The sequence below is a fragment of the Mytilus edulis genome, chromosome 12, assembly GCF_963676685.1.
Source record: "Mytilus edulis chromosome 12, xbMytEdul2.2, whole genome shotgun sequence".
NCBI lineage: Eukaryota > Metazoa > Mollusca > Bivalvia > Mytilida > Mytilidae > Mytilus > Mytilus edulis.
The window spans coordinates 16473922-16479921 of NC_092355.1; the positions used below are offsets into that span (position 1 = coordinate 16473922).

Genomic DNA, 6000 nt, shown 5'->3' on the forward strand with positions numbered 1-6000 from the left:
CTGTTTGGTGTGAGCCTATGCTCCGTCTTGAAGACCGTACCTTGACCTATAATGGTTTTACCATATGAATTTATATTTAACGTATATATGACTACTAGTATATAAGTTTGAATAAATTGTGTCCAATCCCTTTTGCATATTTAGGCAAATAAAATATGTTTTAACTAAAAAATAACGTTTGCAAATAGAAAATTTGACAGTTCTCCAGCCTAAAGTTAACATATTTCTTTTTAGTTCTTCTAGATTGGTTGAGTTTATTTACCTGCCCCTTTTCCTCTTGATAATTTTGTATCAGTGCACAGTGCCTCTAATAGGTTACACATGCGTATTTAGGTTAGATATCTGAAACTTTGTTTAACGAGCATATCTCTTCAAACTTGTAATAAAAGATATAACACAGTTAGATATATCTCAATCAGGAATCTTAAATCTTAAGGATTTTGAAAGGCAAGGACGATCAAATTGTAATAAGTAGAAACATAGGGAAGTGCATGTCATAAAGTGATATTGAAAAGTAGCCAAATTCTTTTACTTTGGATTCATTATTATTATTCGTGGGGTACCAGTTTTAGTGGATTTCGTTGGTAAAGGTGAACAACGAAATTAAATGTTCAATGAATAACAAATTTGTTCCGACTTATATACAGACTTTGGCAAACTCACTAAATTAAATATCCACGAATATGAAAGTTTTACTGCATCAACGAAAATTGGTACCTACGAATCAAAGTAACTGAATCCGCAGTATGGTCAGTGTCATTTCTTAATTTACGAACACAAAATTCAAGAAAAGTACGGCATTTATCAGGTCCGAAGCGATAAAATGATAATTTTTTGATAAACTCTGCATACTGCATACAGTTCATGTTTACCGCTCATAGACCACTTAGCGGCGATTTGATTTTGCAATGTTCAAATTAACTTGATTTTTTGAAATCAAGAAAGATTAAAGTTTTCTATACGATCTCAACGATTTATAGCGAAATTCGCAAAATACAAATCGCTTGCGTCATGAGTTTGTTTGTTATATTTAATATGTTGTCTTCCGATAGTAATTGATTTACAAAATTTAAAAGTATTTGAGTAACGCTTTATTATTTTATAGACATAACAAGATAAAAACAAGGAGTTTGTAGAAAGTCACAATTGGAATACACGCATAGAGAAATAGGTACAAATCTGATTCTTTGTAGGTCTACTTGGGACACGCCATCCACGTGTAGACAACTTCGTAGGTAATCGAGCCGCCCCAAGATACAATTTTGAACATGAATCCATGTCCAGAAAGATGGTGTACTGTCGCTTTTATCCTCACATTTTTCCCCCTGTAGGTATCCAGTGAGGTCATTCCAACCACTAAAGCAGGTGTCCTGCGGAAAGGTCTACGAAATGGTATGTACATAATTCGATGTTTGTTTCGTCTACTCGAATACCCAAGCTGTGCAGTTCCTGAAATGCCTACAAACAGTAAAATGAAATACTTTAAACTTATCAAAGCAAAAAAAACACATTTGAGTGACTTCAGCCAATACAACATTAACTACCCCCAAGCTAAGACCCCCATTCCAAACCCAACTTAAGTATATTTTAAATGCAAACAAACATAATAGATAAATACTTACAACCATGGCGGCGGTAATGTCGGTGTCGGACTGAAATAAATTGAAAGAATAACATTTTAATTGCACATATTATGTTACAATATAAAGCATTAAATGAAATTGAAGGAAGGAGAATAAATAATAATGCATTGTTAAACAACCAATATACACATATATACATTTATTAATATTAACAAAATTACAATGATTAGCACCTAACTGAGAAAATAAAATATGACAAATACGTATAGGTAAACATAAATTGAGGTTTACCGACCTTTGAAATAGTACGATAAAATGACAAATAAAACGATGGATGTTACAAAGTGTGTCTGAGTTCAACGAAAAGTACACATACCTTCTGTCTCCAAATCGGATCTGCAACTTGGTTTCTTCTGATTTAGGAGCCTCGACTTCGTTCTCTATATCATTGACTGAAGAGGGGGCAACATCTAGCTTCGGAGCCTCAATTTTGTTCTTTATATCATCGACTAAAGAAGGAGAGGATTTAAACTCCACACTCCCGCCAACTGCAGAAAAAATGCACACAGTGATGAATATAAACACAAACTTCATTGTGTCAAGCTTCTGAGCCTTTTCTATGAAAACTAGACACGTTATAATTACTATTGTTATATCGCCTCTCTTTTATACACGTCAACCGAAAAATGTTTTCCTTCTTGTACGTGACTTCGACAAACTGGTAACGCATATTCTATTTTCCTACACACGACTTCAACAAACTGGTAACGCAAGTTCTATTGACCAATGTATAAAACGAGGCTCCAAGCTGAAACTGGTAGTGTGAGTTTAAAAATTGCATTTAGAATATATTCACAGAGAACATAGAAATACACTAGAATGGACAAATAAGTAAATAAACAGTCCCGACGACTACCATTCCCCACTTAAAATAACCGAACACAACAGCAATATAACACAATGTACGCCTTAGCATTAACTCGTTAATTTATTAAGCAAATAACAGATTTACATTGGATAATACTTTGAGATGAGATTTTACATATTTTCGGTTGTCTGATATTTGTTCATTGAACTTTTCCTGTAAGACATTTATAAAGATGAAAGGATTAAAAGTAAAATTCATTACAGACCAATTTCGTAATTCAAAAGTTGTTTTCTTGTGCTGCACTTTGTAAGACTTGGGTATATGTAAGTTATATTTTTCTCCATGTTCAACATTTTTTATCCAATGTATTAATACTAGTTTATTTGAATGTATAAATCCGGGCTAATGAAGAAGAAGAAGTCAATTTAAAAATAATAAAGCAAGTAGCATAAACATGATACATCTTTACTCAATACATATCTATTGAGTGCACAGGTAAAAAATTCGGAGTACACACCGTGAGTTCAATTGCATTGTGGTATACTTAAAGTGACGTATCTATTTGAGAGTTAATATTTAAAAGTGATATAACCATTATAACTAATGCATGACTTTCTAATATTTTTTAAATAACTGATTTTTTTTTGTAAAGATTAAAGCAGTATACTGTTTTGAGTAATCAAATATGGGAAACCCTGTATACCTTGCTTGTAATTCCTCATATTTCATGCTCAAGAAACGTGATATTTGGTATGTTTTTGTTTGTTTTTATGTGTATTAATACTAAAATGAACAACACGAAAGGTGCCACACGGGGGTCAGTTTTGCCTAGTCATCTTTAGCACAAAAAACATTTTCCGAATTGTCGTTATTACAATGCCGTCCATTTTTACCCCCGAATGTTGCATATGGCATTAGACTTATCACCAGTTTTATTCTTACGTGAGCAACACGACATGTGCCATATTTTTTAGCACTTCATGAAAACCTGTGATCAAACCCAGTTTTTGGTGGGGTTCGTGTTGTTCGGTCTTTATTTAAGAATTGAATACTTTTTTATATAGGGAATCACTGATGCGTGACTGGAGCGCCCCTCCCCCTTTAGGTCAATCAGCGGGCCCCCTTAAAAAAATTCTGGATCAGTTTTCAGTAAATTTAAACTAAGTGCCCATTCCCTAGCAATTGAAAGAGGGCGTTATACCAACATTGAAAGAAGTAAACGCATTTGCTTATCCTGTAACAGACAAGAAATTGAGGATGAATACCATTTCTTCTCAATCTGTCCATGCTATACATCATTGAGGGATACCTATATACAAAATATTAATAAAAATCTTAATTTCAATTTTATTAAATTGCAGTCCGCTATAACACTGAAGCATTTGACTGCACTTTAAATAGCAGTCTACCAGTCATTATATATAAAAATCACCATAAAGTATATTAATGATTGTTTTTTATTGAGAACATCTGTATAACTTGTATTTCTTTTAATATGCAACCTAATTTTTGTTTATGTTTTTTTTTTAATTGTTCATGAACATTAATAATGTGTTAACTGTTGATATTTATAGTCTTTTTTTTCTATGCTGTGAATACCACTGTCACTCTAATATAATTATAATCAATTTAACTATTGTCAGTTTATTGTCTTATGTTTGTATGACATAACCATTTATTAATGTAAATGTGTTTGTGCTAATAAATATTGTCTATTGTCTATAACAAAGTCAATCACATAGCTTCAAAAATCAAAAATGTTTAAATCAAAAAGCTCCTTAGAGCTTGTGTTGCTTATTTGTACTTATGCCGAATCAAAATAAAAGTTTTTCTTATGTTCTTCTTATCTTCTTAAATCAATAAACTTTAAAAATAATAGTCAGTTATTTGAATTGCATATGGTAAACAAAATAGAATACCTAATGCTAGCGAAATAACATAATATTTCATATTTTGAAAATTTCTATTTTCCAGCGCCGACAACACATTCACTATATTGCTGTTGCAGGTAAAATATCCATTTCTATAGAAATAAGCTCTTTTTCAGGCTTGAATTAAGATATTTTAAATAAAACCGGCAAAATAGCCACTGCCTATTTTTTTCGACCCCCATTTCCGAGGCAGAGTTTAAAGGTGGATCCAACAGACGGATCCGTTCGTCTATTTCCTTATTTCCATATGCATAAGCATATTATTCAGTGCCACTTATAGCTGTCCAAAGTTCATGAGTTTCTTTTTCTCTAATACCAACGCAATTAATAATATCAATTGGGTTTTCATCGTTTTCTTTGTGTAGTTCAATATTTGTGTCACCCTTTCTAACAGAAATTGTTACAGCTATAGAGACGTATATTGTTAATATCATGTGCTAAATAACCACATTTATAATCATGATAAATCAATTGCACGGTACATACATAGTTTTTATATGCTTCATACCCAACTATTCAGCGTTCAGTGGCGTAGCAAGGCCATTCTTAAGTGTACGCACGAACTTCGGCGAGTGATCTGAAGGCCCCCAGCGATCCCATACCTCTGGGTTGGGAAAAAAACCAAGAGGCTCACACATTATCGTTAAAAAGGTACAATTTTTGTCGTTCAAATTCATCGACAGCAACATACATTGTTGGTTGAGAACATTCCTTCATAGGAGATTATTTCAGCTTCCCAGTTGTGGGCTTTCCATTTCTATGTAGCAAAATTCAAGTAAAACCTGCAAATGGAGTTTATACCGGTATCTCCAGTTACTACAATATTTCCGACTTGCATTTCAATCCTATCACAGTTTTCTTGAATTAGGTTGCTACTTACACGGAAGCTATTCAACTAAGAGATCCAAGTGGTGAAATTACAAGCATCCCTTCGAAAAGTTTAAGAGCGCTATTTCGAGTTGGTTGACGGTTTCACAGATTCCGACGGACATGTTCCATAATTGTTTTCACCACAATTCTTTCCTCTTCCTCTAATTTGACATACCTAATTTGACTCATCACCGTAGGTTTACTTACATGAGCGTCACGTGGAGCAGGATCTGTTTACCCTTCTATAGGGCACCTGAGATCCAGTTTTAGGTGTGCTTCGTATTGCATAGTCTTAAGTTTTCGATGTTGTCTTTTTTGCACCGTTGTTTGTCTTTTCGTCAACATTCGTTGTTTGAAATGACATTGTCAGTTTTCAATGGATGAGTGTGACAACTATATAAAAATATATGTCCACCAGAGATGAATATTGTATATCTTGATTTGATTAAAAAAAAACCAATAGATACATTGTTAAACAAGATACATATAGTTAGGAAAACAAATTTTTAAGTGCCAAAAGATGAAACTAGAAAAATTGAACTGCTCTCTCAAAGTTTTGACGATAAAAAAAAAAACCCGTCACCCTTTCACACGTTTTTTTCTCTTTTTAAATGATCTCCACTGTTTTAACACTATTTTCAGTTTACCGAGTGCATGTACCATCTGTATTTAGTTTTAAATATATCATGATTAATGGAACGTGACCATTGTAGATCCAAGACTTATAGGGTTTCATTAATTGTTGATT

General features: G+C 33.1%; 1 long non-coding RNA gene across 1 annotated transcript; it reads right to left on the reverse strand.

Annotated features, from left to right (window-relative positions):
* Positions 1–1093: 1093 nt before the first annotated feature.
* On the reverse strand, positions 1094–1980 carry LOC139499226 (uncharacterized). Its single transcript, XR_011658155.1, has 3 exons — positions 1960–1980; positions 1623–1652; positions 1094–1458 (listed from the first exon to the last, which is right to left on the reverse strand). It is a non-coding gene; the product is annotated as an uncharacterized lncRNA (long non-coding RNA).
* Positions 1981–6000: the final 4020 nt, after the last annotated feature.